The following is a 23,971-nucleotide window of genomic DNA, read 5'->3' as shown; positions in this document are numbered from 1 at the left end:
ATGGACCCACCAGCTACATCTTCGCACACAGGGAATTGCGTCCTTATCACGCACGCAAAAAAATGAATCCTCCTCCTGACAGCTCGGACCCACCATCTATATCTTTGCACGGAAGGAACTACGTCCTTATCCTCCCTGACAGCTGGGACCACCTGGTCGAAGCGTACGTAACATAGTCTGTCTGGTCGCGGACGTGTATGTACATACTGGTCGATCGGTCTCTCTGCAACGATGAATCGTGGTCGAGCAAGCAGCGGCACGTGTAGTAGTAGAGCCCCCGACGTAGCAGTTCAGGCAGTCCCTTCTAAACTATGTACACGAACGTACATCCACATACCAAAAAATACGGCCACATACATACGGGCACAATCTCGAACGCCTACTTGCGCATACATACAGCCAGGGCTCATGTACATGGAGAGGCAACGGACGACAGCAATGGCGTCCTGTTCATCGGGCAGCCAACCGGCTGGGTCAGAACGGAGAAACAGTGTCCTGTTCATCAGGAGGCAACAGACTGGGTCGGAATGCGTCCTGTTCAATGATGTCTACTATGTGATACGTCTCCAACATATCCATAATTTTTTTTGTTCCATGCTCTTATATTATCTGTTTTGGATGTTTAATAGGCATTTATATGCTATTTTATATTTTTTTTGGGACTAACGTATTAACCGAGGGTCTAGTGCTAGTTTCTATTTTTTTGCCTATTTTAGAGTTTCGCAGAAAAAGAATACCAAACGGAGTCCAAACGGAATGAAACTTTCACGATGATCTTTCTTGGACCGAAAGGAAACTAGAAGACTTGAAGATGAAGTCGGAGACGCAACGAGGCGGCCACAAGGCAGGAGGGTGCGCCCCTACCTCGTGGGCCCCTCGTAGCTCCCCTGACCTTGTTCCTTTTCCTATATATACTCTTATACCCTGAAAACATCCATGGGAGCCACGGAACCAATTTTCCACCACCACAACCTTTTGTACCCGTGAGATCCCATCTAGGGGCCTTTTCTGGTGTCCTGCCGGAGGGGGATTCGATCACGGAGGGCTTCTTCATCAACACCATTGCCTCTCCGATGAAGCATGAGTAGTTTACCACAGACCCACGGGTCCATAGCTAGTAGCTAGATGGCTTCTTCTCTCTCTTTGATTCTCAATACCATGTTCTCCTCAATGTTCTGGGAGATCTATTTGATGTAATATTCTTTTGCAGTGTGTTTGTCGAGATCTAATGAATTGTGGATTTACGATCAGATTATCTATGAATATTATTTAGTTCTTCTCTGAATTCTTATATGCATGATTTGATATCTTTGCAAGTCTCTTCGAATTATCGGTTTAGTTTGGCCTACTAGATTGATCTTTCTTGCAATGTGATTAGCTTTGGGTTCAATCTTGCAGTGTCCTTTCCCAGTGACAGTAGGGGCAGCAAGGCAGGTATTGTATTGTTGCCATCGAGGATAAAAAGATGGGGTTTTCATCATATTGCTTGAGTTAATTCCTCTACATCATGCCATCTTACTTAATGCGTTACTCTGTTCTTCATGAACTTAATACTCTAGATGCAGGCAGGAGTCGGTTGATGTGTGGAGTAACAGTAGTAGATGCAGAACCGTTTCGGTCTACTTGACACGGACATGATGCCTATGTTCATGATCAGTGCCTTAGATATCGTCATAACTATGCGCTTTTCTATCAATTGCTCGACAGTAATTTGTTCACCCACTATAATATTTGCTATCTTGAGAGAAGCCACTCATGAAACCTATGGCCCCCGGGTCTCTTTTCCATCATACAAGTTCTCGTTTACATCTTACTAGTTTCCAATCTACTATTTTGTAATCTTTTACTTTCTGATCTATAAACCAAAAATACCAAAAAAATTACTTTACCGTTTATCTATCTCTATCAGATATCACTTTTGCTAGTGACCGTGAAGGGATTGACAACCCCTTTATCGTGTTGGGTGCAAGTTGTTGATTGTTTGTGCAGGTATTCGGTGACTTGTGCGTTGTCTCCTACTGGATTGATACCTTGGTTCTCAAAACTGAGGGAAATACTTACACTACTTTGCTGCATCACCCTTTCCTCTTCAAAGGAAAACCAACGCAAGCTCAAGAGGTAGCACTATGCAACTTTATTCTTGTAGACACGTGTTGGGCCTCCAAGCACAGAGTTTTGTAGGACATTAGCAATTTTCCCGCAAGATCTTTATTTACACTTTGTCCAAGACATTAGTTAACTATAGGATGATAAGTAATTTGTTGCCTTTTACCCCTGCCCACAACAAGTTACTCTATTAGACCTCATGATCTGATATTTTTCTCTTTTCAGTGGTTTCTGAAGCTATTTACTGATGATTACCTTGCAAACTAGATGACCGGAGTGGAGGCGACTAAGGTTAAAGTATATAATTCATGCTACCATGATAATGCTCTAGAAGTCTTCCTGAAGGCGGTGAAGGTTGAGGGGGAGATCGTCACAAGGGGTTGGATAAAAGTTGTTCGTGCCTATGGAATGCAGCAAGGCACATTATGGGCATTCCGCTTCTTCAACAACATCGCCTTTACCGCCTGTAAATATTGTGGTTCATCATAGTTAATTGACGTCTAATCCTGTAGTTACTGAACATATTGTACTGACAATTTTATTTATGGTTTCGTTGTTGAACCATTGTGCTGAGAATTTGAATTGCACGTTTCATATTTCAAAAATTCCAATTCGAATAATAAATTACAGCCAAAAAATTGTACAAGAGTGAATAAAGTAATGTGCACACGGTTAGAAAGAAAATAGCGTGTGCGATGAAAAAAGAAAACAGACGGTTCTTTGACGTGAAACGTTTGTGATGCCCTTCAGATGCACACACGATTTTGTCTCATATGCGTGTTCGATTCATGGTAACGCAACAAACATTTCAAACCAATGTGTGTGTGTGATAGGAATACCAATCGCACACAATTACAAAAATGTACACGTTGGCGTTAGTAGAGGCACCACACACATTTTACATTCTTGAACCATGTGCGATATTGTACCTATCACAAACATATCGGCAAATTAAATGTTGATGTCCACCTTTTTTACACGACTATAGCAGCATAATCGTTTGGGATGTACATAAGAACGAAAACGTACTCCTTGGATTGACTATGTGTGATATACATACGAACGGAAATGTTTCTTTGGGATTCATCGTGTAGGATGTACATACGAACGGAAACAATTGGGTTTCCATGCCTCGCCCGATCGCACACGAGCCAGCTTGTGTGCCAGGAGGGCCTATCCCCGACGGTTTCTGGGTCTTGTGGGAAGGACCCCCCAATCGCCCACACTCACTTGGCGATGGTTCCAAATGTCGTCGCGGAAAGGGGTTTAAAACCGTTTGTATAACACTCACGCGTACCAGTGAACATCAGCCAACTCTAATGTCACCTAGATACTCCAATGTCACCGCGAGTATCCGTGGGTCGATTATGCGATATGCATCAAACAATTTCAGATTCATAACACTCAATCCAACACAAAGAACCTCAAAGAGTGCCCCAATATTTGTATCAAAGAAACAAAGACGAGAACGTGCATCAACCCCTATGCATAGATTACCCCAATATCATCTCGGGAAACCATGAGTTGAGTGCGCAAACACATATCAAGTGAATCAATATGATACCCCATTGTCACCATGGGTATTCATAGCAAGACATACATCAAGTGTTCTCAAATCCATAAAAGTATTCAATCCAATAAAATGAAATATCAAAGGGAAAACTCAATTCATCACAAGATAGAGAGGGGAAAACACCATATGATCTGACTATATTAACAAAGCCCGCGATACATCAAGATCGTGACATCTCAAGAACGAGAGAGAGAGAGAGAGAGAGAGAGATTAAACACATAGCTACTGGTACAAACCCTCAGCCCCGAGGATGGACTACTCCCTCCTCATCGTGGTGGCCACCGAGATGATGAAGATGGCCACCGGTGATGATTTCCCCCTCCGGCAGAGTGACGAAACGGGGTCTAGATTGGTTTTTCGTGACTACAGAGGCTTGCGGCGATAGAACTTCTGATCTAGGTTAACCCCGAGGGTTTTGGGAATTTATAGGGTAAAGAGGGGTGCGGGAGGCCATCGAGGTGGGCACAACCCACCTGGGCACGCCTGGGCCCCCAGGCGTGCCCTAGTGGGTTGTGCCCCACTCGGGGCACCCCCGAGGTGCTGCTCTGGCCCATTGGTGATCTTCTAGTCCATAAAAAATCCACAAAAAGTTTCGCGGTGTTTGGACTCCGTTTGATATTCATTTCCTGCGATGTAAAAAACAAGCAAAAAACATCAACTAGCACTAGGTCAATAGGTTAGTTCCCAAAAAGATATAAAGTTGCTATAAAATGATGCAAAACATCCAAGAATGCTAATATAACATCATGAATACTTCATAACTTATAGATACCTTGGAGACGTATCAGCATCCCCAAGGTTAATTCCTACTCGTCCTCGAGTAGGTAAATGATAAAAGAAATAATTTATGAAGTGTGGATGCTAGCAAAGTGCATAAGTTTGATCAATGATAATTTCAATCACTTTTCCTCGCATCATGACAACAACTCTTTCTTTTAAAAAAATTCATGTTTAAAGTAGCAACCGATTCACATGTTTAAGTTTCAAACAATGAATTCTCCTGAAACTCAACAACCTATGTTCTCACTCACCAGCAATTGCAATTCAACTTATTCAACAGAGTCTAAGTAAGAGCTCCACATACTCAACCATCATATAGTCTTCTATGATTGCTAACACTAACCACATACACATGAGCAAAACGTTTCAACCGGACACAGAGAAAGATAGGGGCTTATAATTTCGCCTCCCAACGTATTCACCTCAAGGGTGATGTCAACAATAATAACTCATGCTACCCATATCCAACTGGATATATGTGCCTAGATCTTTCCTCACCACATGATTCTTACCAAGAGAAAAATAATAAGGAATAGAGAGAAAAACTTTGACTCTTGCATAAAAGTAAATACATAAAATTAAAAGATAGGTCCTTCGCAGAGGGAAGCAGAGTTTTCCATGCGCTTTTTGTTTGTATGCTCAACCCCTTAGTGCAAAAGAACGTCACATTATATTGCCCCTTATGATAGCAACATTTATTATGCACTCAGTCGCTTTTATTCTTTGCCATCACGAGTTCATACAACGCTCAATTTTCTCTTACACTAAATGATCTAACACTTTTAGAAGCATTTTTTATGGGCCAATTCCTGTTCTGCCCCTAACTCGAACCCACTGCTCAATTTTGCCCCTAATTTTTAGGTATGCTCAGTTTTGCCCCTGCGTCGTTAGTGCCACTTATAGAAATTCCCTTTCGCACCGTTACCGTCCAGTCAAAGGACTTTGACCATCCAGAAAAAATAGCAAAAAAATCAAAAAAAATCTGAAAATTTGTGTGATCGAAGATAGTCATGTACGCAAGGCGCATGCAATTTTTTCTGTTGGTTCGACACTCCGGGAGCTCGTGGCAAAGGAAACAAAAATAATTTATGCATATGAACAGTAAATTCAAAATAAATAGCAACAAATTAAAAAAGTGGAATTTTTTTTGGCTTCAAAGAGGCTAGAGTGCACAAGGTGCTTGCAAGTTTTGGTGATCAAATGACGTATGAGGCGCTCTAGAGAAAAAAAAACAAAATAGTGCATTTTTTTAAGTTTTTAAGCTAAATTTTGTTTTTTCCTCCACGAGCTCCTACGATGTCCAAACACAACAAAAATGTGCACACATCTTGCGCACCTGAGTATCTTCAGTCCCACAAAATTTCATTTTTTTTTGTTTTTTTCTTCTATTTTTTCGAATTTACTATTCACATGCGTACAAAATTTATGTTTTCCTTCGCCACGAGCTCCCAGGGTGTTCGAACGGCATGAAAATTTGTACACACCTTGCAGACATGAGTATCTTTGATCCCAAAAAGTTTCATTTTTTTGCTATTTTTTCAGGACGGTCAAAGCCCTTTGACCGGACGGTAACGACACAGAAGGGCATTTCTATAAGTGAAACTAATGGCGGAGGGGCAAAACTAAGCATACCTAAAGATTAGGGGCAAACTGAGTAGTGGGTTCGAGTTAAGGGCATAGATGTAATGGCTTATTGCACCGATGACAACTTACTTGAAGGATCTTTCTCAATCCTTAGGTATGTATGGTGGACTCTTGAAGATAAGATTTGGGTTTAAGGGTTTTTGGATGCACAAGTAGTATCTCTACTTGGTGCGGAATTTTTGGCTAGCAACGATGGGGGGAAAGCACCACATGTTGAAGGATCTATGTCAATATAACTTCTGTCTGAATATGAACAAATATAAACCATTACATTGTCTTCCTTGTCCAACGTCAACAATTTTGGCATATACTATTTTGATGGGGGCTCACAATCACAAAACATTTCCAAGATAGTGTATTTGCATGTGAAAGTTCTCTTTCTTATAATAATTATTCGTGAATTGCTTGTATGACCAATATTGTGATTGTCAAGCCTCAAAAAGATTCACTTTCTAAACCCAATGTGAAGCTTCCACTAGGCATGATATGATTTCAACCTCATGATATTCAATTTATTCAACAATTTACTCATAGGATATAAGTGAAGCACAAGAGTAAATGACAAGCTACTCCAAAAAGATATAGGTGAAGATCAAACGAGTAGTTAAGTAAATAGATAGCTATGTGAGGACTCTCACTTATTTAAAACTTTCAGATGTAAGTATTTTATTAAAACAGCAAGCAAAATGAAAATAAAATGACATTTCATGGATAGCACAACTCATGTGAAGAAGCAAAAACTTAAAATTAACCGATACTAACCGATAATTCTTGATGAAGAATGGTGGGATGCCTACCAGGGCATCCCCAAGCTTAGATGCTTGAGACCTCTTGAAATATTATCTTGGGGTGCCTTGGGCATCCCCAAGCTTGAGCTTTTGTGTCTCCTTAATTCCTTTTATATCATGGTTTCCCTAAATCTTAAAAACTTCATCCACACAAAACTCAACAAGAACTCGTGAGATAAGTTAGTATAAACCAAAGCAAAAACCTTATCATTCTCTACTGTAGCAAATCACTAAAATTATTATTCAACATTGCATACTAAATGCCTCTTCATATTTAATACTCCTATCCTCAAATATAATCATTAAACAAGCAAACATATGCAAACAATGCAAACATAACAACAATTTGCCAAAACAGCACAGTATGTAAAGAATGCAAGAGTATCAATACTTCCCTAACTCCAAAAGTTATGAAAAATTACTACACTGTAGAAAATTTATCAGAGCTTATTTTGCAAAAAGTTTAAGCATTTATCGCATTCTGACTTTTCTAGGGAATTTTTGCAACGTCGATAAACTTTTTGTTTTGAAACAGCGACTCATATACTTGCAAGATAAGCATGGCGAAGGCTATACTTGACATTTTTATTGAAATAAAAGATGCAAAAAATTATTGTAAATAACAGCAAGCAAATCCTAACAAAATAAAATGACGCTCCAAGCAAAACACATATCATGTGACGAATAAAAATGTAGCTCCGAGTGATGTTACCGGTAATGTTGGAGACAAAAGAGGGGATGCCTTCCGGGGCATCCCCAAGCTTAGTTGCTTGGATCTTCCTTGAATATTACATTGGGGTGCCTTGGGCATCCCCAAGATTATGGTCTTGTCACTCCTTATTCTCCTCATATCGGCATCTCAGCCAAAACTTGAAAACTTCAATCAAACTAAACTTAACGGAACTTCATGAGATAGGTTAGTATGGTAAAGAGCAAGCCATTTCACTTGGGTATTGTCAAATACAAGATTCATAATTGTTCCACACAATGACTACTGTAGCATATCATTTCCACAATTTATATTGAGCAATGTAAGCCATGGAAACTAGAAAACAAGCAAGCTATGCATTGAAAACAAAATCTGCCAAAAACAGAACAGTCTGTAGTAATCTATACTCCAACCATACTTCTGCTACTCCAAAAATTATGAAAAGTTAGGACAACATAGAGAATGTTTTTATCTATCACCTGTAGAAAAATTCAAATCAAAAACATGTTCCAGTGAAGTTTCAAAATTCCTGGACTAAGCACAAAAGTTTCTGTTTTTGCACAGATTCAAGTCAACTATCATCCACACTATCCCAAAGCCTTTACTTGGAACTTTATTGAAACAAAAGCTATAAAACATGATTAATACAGTAGCCTAATCATGTGAACACACAAAAATAGTAGGGGTAAATGTTGGGTTGTCTCCCAACAAGCACTTTTGTTTAATGCCTTTTAGCTAGGCATGGTAAGTTCAATGATGCTGACATAAAAGATAAGAATTGAAACATAAAGAGAGCATCATGAAGCATATGACAAGCACATTTAAGCCTAACCCACCTCCTATGCATAGGTATTTTGTGATCAAACAATTCATGGGAGCAATAATCAACTAGCATAGGAAGGCAAAACAAGCACAACTTCAAAACTTTCAACATAAAGAGAGGAAACTTGATATTATTGAGATATGTAGAAGCATATGTTCCTATCTCATCATAATTTTCAGTAGCATCATGAATGAATTCAACAATATAGCTATCACATAAAGAATTATTTTCATGATTCACAAGCATACAAATTTTGTTACTCTCCGCATAAGCAAATTTATTCTCATTCATAGTAGTGGGAACAAATTCAACAAATAACTATCATGAGATATTTGATTGGCATAATCCAATTGAAAATAAAAATCATGATGATAAGTTTCATGATAATCATTATTCTTTACAGCATACATGTCATCACAATAATCATCATAGATAGCAACTTTGTTCTCATAGTCAATTAAAACCTTTTCCAAAATAGTGGATTCGTCATTAAATAAAGTCATGACCTCTCCAAATCCACTTTCATCAATATAATAATCATAAATAGGAGGCATGCTATCATCATAATAAATTTTATCATTAAAACTTAGGGACTGAAAATATCATCTTCATCAAATATAGCATCCCCGAGCTTTTGACTTTGCATATCTTTAGCACCATGGATACTCAAAGAGTTCATACCAACAACATTGCAAACATGCTCATCATTCAAAGATTTTTTGTCAAACATTTTATAGAATTCTTCTTCTATCAATTGAGCACAATTTTCCTTTCCATCCTTTTTACTAAAGAAATTATAAAGACGAATAATATGATGCAACCTCAAATCCTTTTTTGTAGTTTTCTTTTTATAAACCAAACCAGTGATATAACAAGAAACTAAAAGATTCAATTGCAAGATCTAAAGATATACCTTCAGCCACTCACCTCCCCGACAACGGCGCCAGAAAAGAGCTTCGTTGATGGGATGTGAGTGCCGCTTACCTAACCTCTCTGGCAACGACGCCAAAAAAGAGCTTGATGTCTACTACACAACTTTATTCTTGTAGACACGTGTTGGGCCTCCAAGTGTGGAGTTTTGTAGGACAGTAGCAATTTTCCCTCAAGTGTATGACCTAAGGTTTATCAATCTGTGGAAGGTGTAGGATGAAGATGGTATCTCTCAAACAACCCTGCAACCAAATAATAAAAAGTCTCTTGTGTCCCCAACACACCAAATACAATGGTAATTTGTATAGATGCACTAGTTCGGCGAAGAGATGGTGATACAAGTGTAATATGGATAGTAGATATTGATTTTTGCAATAATAAGAATAAAAAACAGCAAGGTAGGAATTGATAAAATGGAGCACAAAGAGTATTGCAATGCTTGAAAATCAGGCCTAGGGTCCATACTTTCACTAGTGCAATCTCTCAACAATGCCAATATAATTGGATCATATAAAAATTCCTCAACGTGCAATGAAGAATCACTCCAAAGTTCCTATCTAGCGGAGAACATAAGAAGAAATTGTTGGTAGGGTATGAAACCACCTCAAAGCTATTCTTTTCGATCAATCTATCCTAGAGTTCGTACTAAAATAACACAAAGCTATTCTTTCCGACCAATCTAACCAAGAGTTCGTACTAAAATAACACCATATGATACACATCAACCAACTCTAATGTCACATAGATACTCCAATGTCACCATAAGTATCTGTGAGTTGATTATGTGATATGCATCAAATAATTTCAGATTCATAATATTCAATCCAACACAAAGAACCTCAAAGAGTTCCCCAAGATTTGTACCGACACTGGTACGCGTCGGTGCTATACAAACGGTTTAAAACCCCTTTCCGCGACGGCATTTGGAACTGTCGCCAAGTGAGTGTGGGCGATAGTGGGTCCTTCCCACATGACCGAGAAACCGTTGGGGATAGGGAGCCATGATCCAGAGGCCTTGCAAACCGTAATCATGTGCTATGCAACACACAATAAATTCTTTTACGCGTGTAGGATCGATGATTAAAGGTTTCTAATGACGAAGTGAAACCAAACGGTGTGTCATAATGAACCGTTTGGAAAACAGTATGCAAGGCACACGGGCCAACATATGAACTATGTGCAATATGTGCCCTATCACACACGAGTTTTCTGCGGAACCCATCTTCCATGCAAGACTCCATCGCACACGTTCTGCCAACATTTACCGTCTGCGATAAGGTTCAATCACAAACGGTTCAGGAGACCCTTCGCACACATACAAGTGCTGCAGACCGTTTGTGATTTGTTGTGTATCACCGATGGTTGCGGCTAGAGTGACATGTGCTTTTCGTTTGGGATCCCACACATTTCCTGAAAAAATTACGACTGAGATTGTATTTTACATTGGGCATGGTTTACTTCGAGTTCCCGTGTGCAATAACTTGATACACAAACGGTTCCGGAGAGCCTACGCACACGTAGTAGTGCTGCAAATCATTTGTGATCAGCTGTGTATCATCGACGGTTCCGCTATGATTGATGTATGCTTTCCGATTTGGATCGCACACACTCATTTAGTTGAACTATGTGCGGAGCAATTGCCAGGTTAAAACAAAAATATCCCATTTTGAATTGGCATGCAAAAAGCAAATTCACCACAATATTCAATTGAACAAATAAACAAAAATATCCAATTTTGAATCGGCACTCATAAAGCAAATTGGCCACAATATTCAATTGAACAGCTAAACAAGAATATCCCATTTTGAATCGGCATGCAAAAAACAAATTCGCCACAATATTTAATTGAACAAATAGTGTCCACAAGAAGAACATTCATCAGATTGCGCAACAATTGCAATTGAACATATGGTAGCTAAATTCCAATGATTTGTCCACACATATGTGCATTAAATAATTAATCATAGTGTACGAAATACGAAGACCTCATCATATGGAAAACAATGGATCCATGCGTATATGTTTAGCGGTAACTCTTACTCAATGTTTCAGGAGAACACATGCTGAAATCTTCATTATCACCAGTGGGATTGATGTAGTGATTCAGGAAGAAGTCGCTGATAAATCTCCGAACCATCAGCAATTCACCAGCCGGGAGCGGTTTAGAGGTCCTTGGTTCTAAGATGAGATCCGGTATTTTTAAGATCAGAATGTGACATATGAGTGGAGTAGAAGATATTAATTAAGATAGACTTACTCGTACTAATTCGCAAGGATCATCACAACTATTAGCAGATTTGTAGATGGAGATCATTGTCTGCCAACATAGTATCCACAAAGGTTGTTCCCTGCTTCTTGCTGAGGACACTAGAATTTTTTGTACAGAATTAGTCATGTATTTTTCCTGTTAGGAACAACCTAACCGGTGTTAGATGTATTATTTTTTCTTTGGACAAAATAGAAAGAGGTTTAATTAGAAGCTTGAACATTTGACTAGCGTAAGAAAAGGTTTTGCAGACTATTGGATAAATTTTCCGAAAATAACGGATTTCGGTGTGTTACCGGAGAAACGATCTCGTGCTGCAGAGGTAGTTCCCTCTTGAACAGGTTCCCTGGTTTAGTTTTCCACAATGCGAGCACTACAAATGAAGATGAATTTTGACAACATCAATTATTGAACCAGATATGAATGCAAATTAATTTCAACATCATAGAATTCAATACATATCCATGAATTGCTGAAGATGCGTCAGATCCTGAGCGTTTGTTGACTCGCTGAGAGAATCGATGTAGTAAACTATGTTCTCGTTTGGAACAATGAATACCAATATCCAGTGACGGCTACATATTAACAAAGCCATGAACTTACGAATTATGTCGAAATCTGAAAGACAATTAGTGTATTTGTGGTTGTTTACTTGACTCACCTTTCATGATATGGCAAGAGAAATGATTCTGCATGGGACGTGTTTTCGAAGATACGGACGACCGTGTTAACGGCCCAGTCACGTTCGTCCTTACCATGTAATGTTGTGCCGTTTGCTAATGCAGTATCTATGAAATACACACTTTCCGTTTTTCTTCTCTCCACGTTCAATCCCCTAAGAGGAATAAAATGTAGTTAGCTGTTTATCATTTACAGCCTTGTATGGAGAAGTTGGCCAGAGTTTGTTAAGTACTTACAAAATCAGGCATCTAACAAGAGTGGCATCAAGCTCGTTGAAGTTGAAGAAGAGTTGTAAGTCCTCAAAACTCACATCGAATGAACCAACATCGTGTCGGAAATGATCTCTGTTGAAGTGGACTAGCAAACCATGATGACCTATTGGCATTTCATCCATGCAATATTCATGTAACTTGCGGCAACTGGAGCTGCACTCATCAAAGTATTCGCCAACAAGAAATGGCTGGCCATGGACGTAATTGCATACTTCAAGTACGCCTGCTTTACTTTTAGCAAGCGCCAATTCTACTTCTTCATCATACATCTCGTCAGAAATAATATTACTCCCCGATTAGAACAACCTGCTGTTAATTTGGTTTTGGGCGATGAGTGCTTTAAGCAAGAGGCAATCGTTCTCTTTCTTCTTCACTCTCCCACCGCGCTTCGTCATGGGTGTAGGTTTTTTGGCCACTTCCTTCTTGGTACTTGAAGCATTTCTAGCAGAACGTCTGGTTGCCTGCAAGGTAGACTGCCGAGCCGGTGAAGCTTTGATGGACTGCTTAGCAGACGGTTTATCTTTGCCGGACCACTGAGCTGGCGGTGCTACTGTGACGGACTGCTGGGCTATAGGTGCAGAGGCATCGGACTGCAGACCATGCATTGAAGCTAAGTCTGGCTTCTGCGCAGGTGGTGCCAACTTGTCGGTGTGCTGAGGAGCCCGTGCCAACGCGTTGGTTTGCTGAGTAGGAAGTGTTGACGCATTGGTATGCTGATCACGCAACTGCGGACCGACAAACTGATGAGCAGTCAGTTATGGACCTACAGACTGCTTAGCAGGCGGTTCCAAAGCATCAGACTGCTTAGCAGTCCGTTCCACCAGGTTGGTCTGCTCAACATGTGCTGCAGCTGGGTCTCCCCCCGCTGCTTCAGCGGCCGGCATTTGAACCGCTGGTGTGTCTTCAACAGTTGTAGCCTTGCCACTGGCTTCTTTGGGGTGGAGGATGACATGGCATGTACGCCACAAAGTCGGGTCGGCCAATCATAGGTTGATGCATCAGCCGTCGGATTCCGAGTATTAGGTTCTTTGGGGGAAGCACGCGAGAGCTGCTGTGGCAAGGAGAGCGTCACCGGTTGAGGGGCGACATTGGTTGCTCTTGGCGGGGCTTTAGGGATCTCATCGATGACCTCTATTTCCTTTTGTGGCCACTGGATGTGATGTAACAGTGTTTCTCCCATGGTTCTTTGCTCATGAAGGTCTCCTAGGACATTCTTGAGGGCAAATTCATTGAATCCAGGCTTTACTTCAGTCACGTAGCACTTCACAAAGCTCGGCTTCAACGACACATTGTCCAACAAGAGGCCCTCTTCCAAGAAGGGTGGGCAACCCCAGACTGTTGCACATTTTAATGTACCTTCATAATGTGTAAGCATGCCCTTCAACCCGTCTTTCATTCCAGATAGATCAGATATAGCATCACCACGAGCAGCTGCAGTCTTAGTGTCGCTGGGGTCAGCTGATGCACAGCTACTCTTGTGATGTGTTGTCGCGCAATAAGCAGCATCCTCCATGCCCGCCTCCCCTCCCATCTGCTGGCTATCTGTCAGTGTTACAGTCTTCCCAATCATCATTGACTGCTCAACATCCTTTTGAACAGCCGGATACATTTCCTTCCTCAACCTTTCATACAATTCATTCTTCTTCATTTCACTCTTCGCTTTTTTCATGCTGAGCCTCTCTTCTTTTCTAAGTGTGAAAGCCCTCTTGTGTGGGACATTAACACCTATACCCCTTGCACGGCCAGATGGCTCTTTTGTTTCCAGGGCAATGGACAGAATGTCACATGGCCCTAAAATCCTATAGAACCTTCCAGGGATCTTGGACGCCTCTACCATCACTTGATACAGTTTTTCGTCATGTGAGTTTTTAAAGTAATAAGTTCCATCATCACGCCTCATTGCACGTGCCCACAAGTAGTCTCTGGCACGTTCACCCCTGATTTCACTAAAGGTCGGTTCCCCACTCGCCTCTACTTCTTCTTTGTCCTCCTGGTCCCATATCGGTTTCATGCCGTAGTATCCTGCCACACCCATACAATGGGGGTGTGTGTTCTTCTTTTGAAGTTCTGATTGCTTGAAACTCTTCTTAGCAAACTCTTTAGTTGCCCTGACCCTTTTGAATTCTGCCCAGTCTGCCTTTGTAATTTGGGGGTATGCGGGGATCGGGTCCTTGCCTTCACTCAAGTACTTCTTGTACAACACGTGCTTCTAGTTTCTCCAAGCATCCCTAGCCTTCTTCAGTGCAGCGTGTTCCACCTGCATTCTCCACTGCTCTGGAACATTGAAGTGATCCATGATCTCCCGGACTATCCGTTGCCGTGTTTCTATGTCAGCCTTCCAAAACCCCGGCAGATTTATGTTGAGCTTTGCCCTGCCAACAAATCCACACACACTCCTGAACCTCATGCATGCTTTACCTGGTTTAGTTGGAGCCCAAGACTTTATATCAATCTTAGTTACTTCATGTACACCTTTAGGCTGGTGTGTGGGCTTCCTTGGAGCGTACCTCCGTGTCCTGACCGGAAGGGTAATTGCTGCAGCTCTATCCCGTTCAAGATTACTTGATCCCTCACCATCTTCTGAAGACATAGGGTTGTCGGAATCAGATGAAGATACATCGCCTGAAGCATGAGTGATGTCGCTGCTATTCGGCATCTACAGAGAACACATGCGAAACTCGGGAAAGGAGGATAAGCATAAAACTAACAACTTGGTATCAAGCTTTCTAAACATGTCATGCAATAATTTAGAAAATGTATGGCTAATTTGTTAAGTTTGAGTGACTCGGGCGCCCGCGATCCGTAAATTGGTAGTAACTTATTGGAACAAATACAACTTATATGTACTAGTTAGGAAGGTAGATAATTAACATATATACGCTCTCCGTTATTTTATAGCCAATTTGGGAACATACGGAACGAAGTAGAAAGAGGGATTGCGAGGAAATATGCCTCACCGTGATGGAGAGCATTAACTAACAGGCTTCTTAATGCAAACCCGGCCGGACCACAAGAGAGGCGAGGATTACAGCAATGATGTGCTCGAGGGTGGCTGGCGAACAAACGAAGATGGCGAGGCGCGGGCAGCCGTGTATTGGGAACGACAGTGGAGGTAGGCTTGACGCCGAAGACCAGGCACACGGCCGGGGTGAGCACGCCGGCGCCGGAGAGGGTTCTGATGTGGATCTGGGGGAGGGGGTGTTGGCGGCCTAGGTGAAAAGGGTGGAAAATATCCCTGGTCGCCGCGTGGAAAGACCTATGCAAACGGATGCCTCTAAGCGCTCGTGTGTACAAATAGAAAATTTTCATTTGAAAATACATACTAATTTTGAAATGAAGACATGAGTTCATCGTTTCGCCTCTAAAATTTTCCCATGTTAAGCAATCACCATTATACCACGGGTTTGATTTGCTGGCACATTTCAGGTCTCGTGTGCTATATGTAAGACATTTTTTGACATTTACCGTTCATTTTGGCATATAAATCAATTCCTAGGCGGACTGCATTTCCTGTCGAAAGGGATGAGGATTGTCGTTCGATCTGGGAGCCTCCAACGGTGCAGACGTATGATCCGTGGGGTTTGGGTTCTGGCCAATCAGAACGCACGACTTAGATTGCACGCACAGCAAGGGGGGCATCGACCATGGTTTGGTAGGCACACGGCTTTTGTGAGTGAACCGTGTGCTATTTGAAAACATTTACATTAACTAACAGTGTAACTGGGTGGTGAAGGAGTCGTCGTCGGAGGAGGAACCGCATAAAAAAAATCACAACCGAAACTGCATCTGCTGGCGAAAGGGATGAGGATCATCATTCAATCTGGGAGCATCCAACGGTGCAGACGTACGATCCGTGAGATTTGGATTCTGGCCAATCAGAACACATGACTCAGGTCGCGTGTGTGGCAGGGTGGCATCGGCCACGATTTAATGGACACACGGCTTTCATGAGTTAACCGTGTGCTATTTGAAAACATTTACATTAACTAACAACATTTTTGTTTGAATGAAAACATGAGTTCATCGTTTTTCCTCCAAATTTTTTATATATACCACCACTATGGCCAGCCTTTGTATAGTAGGGAAGTATCATATATACTATAGTATCATGCATATGATACTATATAGTGTGTGATATATATAGTATGATAGAGCTAGTATATACTCCCTCCGTCCCAAAATTCTTGTCTTAAATTTGTCTACGGATGTATCAAGTCACATTTTAGTATTAGATACATCTATATCTAGACGAATTTAAGACAAGAATTTTGGGACGGAGGGAGTATATACCATAGATGACCGTATTTATGGCCATGTGCATGACACAAAGTAGTATAACATTTATATTATATATGTCACAGTATCTATATATGTTACTGCTTCTTTGCCACACATCATCATATCTGCTATTCTCAAGTGCATGATACCGGCTATGATACCCCCACTATGGCCACCCCTATGGTTTGTCGTAATGGGAGTATCAAGCGGCATCATATGCATGCCAACTAGACTTTTTGGATGATGTGGCACACAGATAAATGAGGAAAGAGAGGGTGTGGGCGGGGTATCATATCATGATATACTGTATCACATATTAAATGTTGTACTACTTTGTGTCATGCATGGCAATTAATAAGGCAACCTAAGATAAGAAGACTAGCCACAGTGGGTAGTGTAACATGCCCATGTTACTACTCCATGTTACTACCTCTATAGTGGGGAGTAACATATGTGTGGTATCATGCGCAACACTTCATTTATTATTCTATAAACTCATCTTGCCTTGATATGTGTGATGTTACTCATACTATTAGACTAGCCACAATGGGAGTAACTTCAGCAGTAACATCAAGTCCAACTAAGCAAATATGCTTGTGTGGCAATGAGTTAATGAGGAGAGGTAGTTTGAGTAACTTAGCTAGTTACCGTAACATCACATGTCTCAATGCACTATGAGTATATAACCTAATAAAAGAAGCATTGCATGCATGACACCAGACTTATGTTACTACCCACTATGAAGGTGGTAACATAGTCTAGGGATTGTATGTTACTATGCACTGTGGCTAGTCTTAATTAGTAACTAGCTAGGTTACCACATGCCTCTCTTTCTTCATTTATTGCTTGCCACATCATCTATTTTATCTAGATATGTGTGATGTTACTACCTATATAACTCACACTATGGGTGTACGTAGTCTAACTTATGATACTATGGACGCATTACAGAGGTAGCTAGCTAGTACTCCCTCCGTCCGGGTTTATTAGGCCTCTCAGCAACACAAGCATGCATGTCCCTTTTTATAAGGCCCCGCTTTGGAAAGGTGCATGCATGCAGCCATTTCATTGGTTGCATTGAAAGCCATTGTTGTTGGTGCCATGGTTGGAAAATTAATACACTTCATGCATGCTTTTTCATTGGTTGCATGCATGTGAGAGAGTGCATTGGGAGTGGAATGGAATAATTCATGTGAGCAAATTACTATGTGTCTTGGTCTAAGAGAAGTTGTCTTTAGGCCTAATAAACTCAGATGGAGGGAGAGTGTCGATCATATACTAGTACTCCCTCCGTCCGGGTTTATTAGGCCTAAAGACAACTTCTCTTAGACCAAGACATATAGTAATTTGCGCACATTAATTCTTCCATTTTCACTCCCAATGCACTCTCTCACATGCATGTAGCCAATGAAAAAAACATGCATGAAGTCTATTAATTTCCTAGCCATGGCACCAACAACAATGACTTTCGATGCAACCAATGAAATGGCTGCATGCATGCACCTTTCCAAAATGAGGCCTTATAAAAGGGACATGCTTGAGAGGCCTAATAAACCCGGACGGAGGAAGTATCATGCATGACACATAGGGGGTGTTTGTTTCTAGGGACTTTTTGGTGTAGGGACTAGAAAAAGTCCCTCTTAGAGACTTTTTAACCAAACAGGAGGGACTACTAGGGACTAAAAGTTGTTTTTTAGGACTAAATGAAGAAGACTCTTGAGGAGAGTCTTTTTTGGGACTTTTGGGGACTTTTCCAACAATGCCCCTCCCTGCACCCATGGCCCCGCCGCCCCATGGTGTTGTTTGATTGTTATTTTTTTATATACTAGGGGTAACATGGTCATTTAATAACCTCTAGGGAGGGACTAGGGACTTTTAGTCCCTGGAAATAAACAGGGAGGGACTTTATAGGGACTAGGGACTTTTTAGTTGGGACTATAGAAAGTCCTAGGACTTATGAACCAAATAGGGCCATAGTAGCATATATAGCATTTATTATGACACACGGTTTCATGATATGATACTTAACCCTCTCTTTCTTCATTTAATGGGAATGAATTTCAAACACAAGGGCACAGTTGATTCCCGGCAACACGTTGAGATACTTTGTTTTTAAATTCTAGTAAATCCAAAACTAGTCTGAAATTCATGAAACTTGGCATGGTATCATGGAGCGGCATCAACATGCCATGGTAAAAAAATTGTCCCATTTGGAGCAGGTTTGGGTATATGCTTCTCACAAACCAGAGCTTATCACAACAAGCATGATGGTTTCGATAGGGAACGTCCCACCTTTGGGGACGAAACGATATCCATTGCCTCTTATTGCTTTCAAATTTTTCTCATGTCAACATAGAACAACAGGAGTGTTGTGTCAATTTTTGCGATTTTTCAGGGTTCATTTGGACATTTTTATGCATTAACTAAGTTTTCAATGCATGTATGTGCATAATTCAAATTTGAACTACATGCACATGCTCCAGTGCATATAAATTGGTTGAAAAATCAAATATGTGTTCTTCTATGTTTGTAAAGCGGTAAAGCGAAGCGAGGCGCTGGGGGCGCCTCACCGCTTAAGCGCTAAAGCATAAAGCGAGGCGACGCTTTAGACTGATCTGCACCCAATGGGCAGTAGATTAGAGAGCCATTTAGTGAGGCATGTATATCTTGATGTTGCTGGTTGTAGAGCCCATATCTATCCATTCCACCCTCTTTGCACTTGCTCTTCTCCCCAAGAGAATGCAGAGGGCAGGAGCCGTACCTTGTGCTGCTGGTTTGGTGGAAGAGGGTTGCAACAGAGGAGGGGGGAGGAGCTGCAGCCAGAGAGGAGGGGGAGGAGTTGTGGCCAGAGAGGAGGAAGCTGCTGCATATCTGAGGAGGAAGCTGCCACCACAGGAGAGAGGAGAGTGGAGAGAGGACAGAGTTGAAAGCTTGAGCACCCTCTGTGGTTTTGATTTGCTGCCACCAGAGGAGAGAGGAGAGAGGAGAGAGGAGAAAGCTGAAAGCCTGTGGTTTTGATTCTCTGCCACCAAAGGAGAGAGGAGAGAGTAGAGAGCTGAAAGCCTGGGCAAGCTCTGTGGTTTTGATTCTCTCTCTTTATTTCCACTCCTATAACTATTTCACATGTGACCTAGTTTTCCCGCCCTTGTGTTCCCACCTAGTCCACCTTTCCCGCCTGAAATTTCTGTGCCCCTGCTTGACTAGTCTAAAGCGTGTGCTCTGCACTAAAGCGCCAACCAGGACGCCTAAGCGGGTGCTTCAGACGCTCTAATGTCTAAGGCGAACGCCTTAGACACCTGCCTAAGGCGAGTTGGACGCCTTGAGCCTGGAGGGTGCTCTGACGCTTAAGCGTGTCCTTGGGTGCATATTGTCCCATGCAAGAAATGGGAATGAATTTCAAACGCCAGGGCACCGTTGATTCCCGGTAAAACGTTGAGATATATACTTTGATTTTAAATTCTAGTAAATCTAAAACTCATCTGAAATTCATGAAACTTGGCATGCTATCATGGAATGGCACCCAACATGCTATTTTATTTTTTGTGTCCATTTTGAGAGGGAGCACTCGAATAATGACAGCCAACAAAGGCATTTCAAAAATATAGATGCCACTTTAATATCTCAAACGTTTGTATAATTCAAACTGTGTGGTTCTGTTAACCATTGACATGACACCATGTGTATTGGTTTAATGGCTATAGGAGGTGCCCTGTGGATAGGTGCTTGATTGAACGGGAGGCGTGCGTGCGCAGTCCGGTGCGCAGGCTCACCGGGAAGCATACAAGCTGGTCAACGTAGGATATGTGCATCTCTTCAACGCAAACGGTTCAGATTACAGTATGCAAATTAAAGCCAGACTTCGGCGCTAAGCCAAGAGAAACTATGTGTTGTCAAAATATGCAGCTAAAAATCAATAGCACTATCTATTTTTTGAAACTAAAATTCATTAATTAAGCATAGATTTCATTCATACTTGAGATTAAGCAGTCGTTCTCACCGGGAAGCGAGACAGCCTTGGACCGCCCCGGCCTCGCTCCCACAGGTCTATATTAATGGCGCCGCCGAGTGGCCACATCCCCCCATCCTCGCCGCACACATAGTTCCTCTCTCTCCGCCCGCATCTTCAATGCCGCTCTGAGTCCTCAAAGCCGTCAGTGTACGAGGATGCCACCGAAGCGCCCCATCGGAGGGAGTGGTGATGCCGGGGCTGCTGAAGCATCGGAGCATGACGTGAATACGGAGACAGAGGTTTCCGTCGCCACCGAGGTGATGGACGAGGCTGCCAACAAGCGGAGGTGGTCGAGAAAGAACCGCAAGCAACTCTAGCAGGCCTAGACTTCATCAACAACGCCCCCAATGATATGTTGATACTCATCATATCCGTCCTCCCAATCAAATATCGGGCGACGACAGCCACCCTTTCCCGGCGGTGGCGCCCCCTATGGTTCCTCACCCCTATCGACCTCCTCGACGCCCACAAGTTCTACCATGGCTATCACCAAAGCTTGGATGCGTTTCTCCCAAATCCTCGTCAGTCACCATGGCCCAATCAAAGGCGTTATCACAGGCATGTTCCGTTCCAATGGCAAGGACCGAGCCAAGCTTGATGAGTTGTTCCGATCCCCCTTCATAGATCAGCTCGAGAAGCTCAGTTTTAACGACAGGCATATGTGTTTGCTGCCAACGTCCGCGCTCCGCTTCACGCCCACGTTGCGCCTCGCCAAGTTCATGAACTGCCATCCACCACCCCCGTTAATGACGCGCCTGCTCTTTTTCTACCATGACTGAAGCACCTCGAGCTCGTCGCCATCTGCATCCCAAAGGATGACATGGAGCGCCTGCTCCGCGGCTGTACTGCACTCAAGTTCCTTCGTCTTCAGGCGATGAATTGGACAAGTACCTTGCACATCACCTCCAGGACTCTCCGGACTATTTATGTGTGTTGCTGGTGCTGCAACGAGAGATCACAAAAGGTGGACCACAATATGGTCATCCAGGACACACCTTCACTTGAGAGATTACTTGTAGTTGATCAACAAGGTCCAAAAGAATCAATGTCATTTCTGCGCTGAAATTGAAAGTGGTGGGCTACTCGTCTGTCAAATACTACAACTTTAGGTACAATAGTTGCCTTATACCTCTCCTTCTTGATATAACGTTATTTCTAATTTTGAAGATGTATGTTCGTCTGTCATCCAGCGAAGCTTCACCCAGACTCTGGGCACAATGAAGGTCTTGGCACTAGAATCTGTCGGCCCCAACCTGAACCAAGTTGTTAGTTGCCTGAGATGCTTTCCCTGCCTGGAGAAGTTGAATATCGAGGTGATGTTCCTTTCCTGTTAAATGTTACCATAAGGAAGTTCAATTTTTTGCACCTTTTCCCAAGTTTTGAATGACAATGTACTACGATTTCTGAAGGAATTTTGGAGGATTTTAGGACATACACCCCCACCCCATATTGGTTGCTTCATTCATATGTTTACAATCGTCCATAAGCATTTCTCCTTTGGATTCATCTATACTAGTTTTCTTAGGGAATTTTTCATCCAATCCAACCTCTTGTGAAGAAGGCAACATGTTTCTAGATTGTAATCAAATGCCCATGTTAATCATGCCAGATCAAAGATGGCACGTTGGTGCATTTTACAAGTCCTGTAAACCAAATGGGCGTGTAGAAGTGTTCAAAACTTCAAGTAGGCACTAACACGTTCTCTTCTTTTGCAGATAATAATAGGCCCAGAGGTGGATAATGTTTATAACGACAATCACATCGAATGCCTGGATCTGCTTCTCTCAAATATTACTTTGAACTCCTACCGAGGGACCTTACCAGAGATTACACTCGCCAGGTTCTTTCTTGCCAGAGCAAAGGTGCTGAGTGTACTGAGGTTGAACACGCATTTAATTAGGAAAGATGAATGGTATGATTATCAGAGTCGATAGGTACAGTGGAATGGAAGTGCCTCCAAAAATGCCAAACTTCATATTGGAAGAGCATATGGCAAATCAATTGGAAGTCATTGTGTCAAACACATACATGACTTGTCAGCGGCTGATCCCTTTTCAGAAATGACGCGGTTTACAATGTTTGAATTTGGGCATTGTAATCTTTGAATTTAAACCTTGCAATATTTATGGTATTTGTTATATTGAACCATTTCTGTTCTCTTGTCTCAACGCAAACAGTTCATCCGAGTGAACTGTATGCCATATATCGCACACACCTTCATCTGGCTGCCCATTTCTGTTGTTCCACCTCATCACAAACAGTTCATCCGAGTGAACCGTATGCTGTGTATCACACATGCATTCATCTGGCTACCCGTTTCTTTGTCCCTCCTCATCACAAACAGTTAATTGAACTGAACCGTATGCCCTTCATCGCACACGGAACCAAAATCTGAACCGTGTTTGATGCATACATCATCGCAAATGTTTTGGACATTTTTGACGGTTCTCTGACACCACCGTTTGCGATTATTGCATCGCACATAGTTTCTCGAAGGGTCTCTGATCATAGTGTCACGTAGCAGCATCTACAGTAGTGCGAAGAAACAAAGACGAGAACGTGCATCAACCCCTATTCATAGATTATCCCAATGTCACCTCGGGAATCCGCGACTTGAGTGACAAAACACATATCAAGTGAATCAATATGATACCCCATTGTCACCACGGGTATTCATAGTAAGGCATACATCAAGTGTTCTCAAATCCATAAAAGTATTCACTCCGACAAAATGAAATCTCAAAGGGAAAACTCAATTCATCACAAGATAGAGAGGGGAAAACACCATATGATCTGACTATATTAACAAAGCCCGCGATACATCAAGATCGTGAGGTCTCAAGAACACGAGAGAGAGAGAGAGAGAGAGAGAGAGAGAGAGAGAGAGAGAGATTAAACACATAGCTACTGGTACAAACCCTCAGCCCCGAGGGTGGACTACTCCCTTCTCATCGTGGTGGCCGCCCAGATGATGAAGATGACCACCGGTGATGATTTCCCCCTCCGGCGGAGTGCCGGAGCGGGGCATAGATTGGTTTTCCGTGGCTACAGAGGCTTGCGGCGGCGGAACTTTTGATCTAGGTTAACCCCGAGGGTTTTCGGAATATTTGGG

The sequence above is a fragment of the Triticum aestivum genome, chromosome 3B, assembly GCF_018294505.1.
Source record: "Triticum aestivum cultivar Chinese Spring chromosome 3B, IWGSC CS RefSeq v2.1, whole genome shotgun sequence".
Taxonomy (NCBI): domain Eukaryota; kingdom Viridiplantae; phylum Streptophyta; class Magnoliopsida; order Poales; family Poaceae; genus Triticum; species Triticum aestivum.
Note: the sequence above shows the minus strand (reverse complement) of the source record.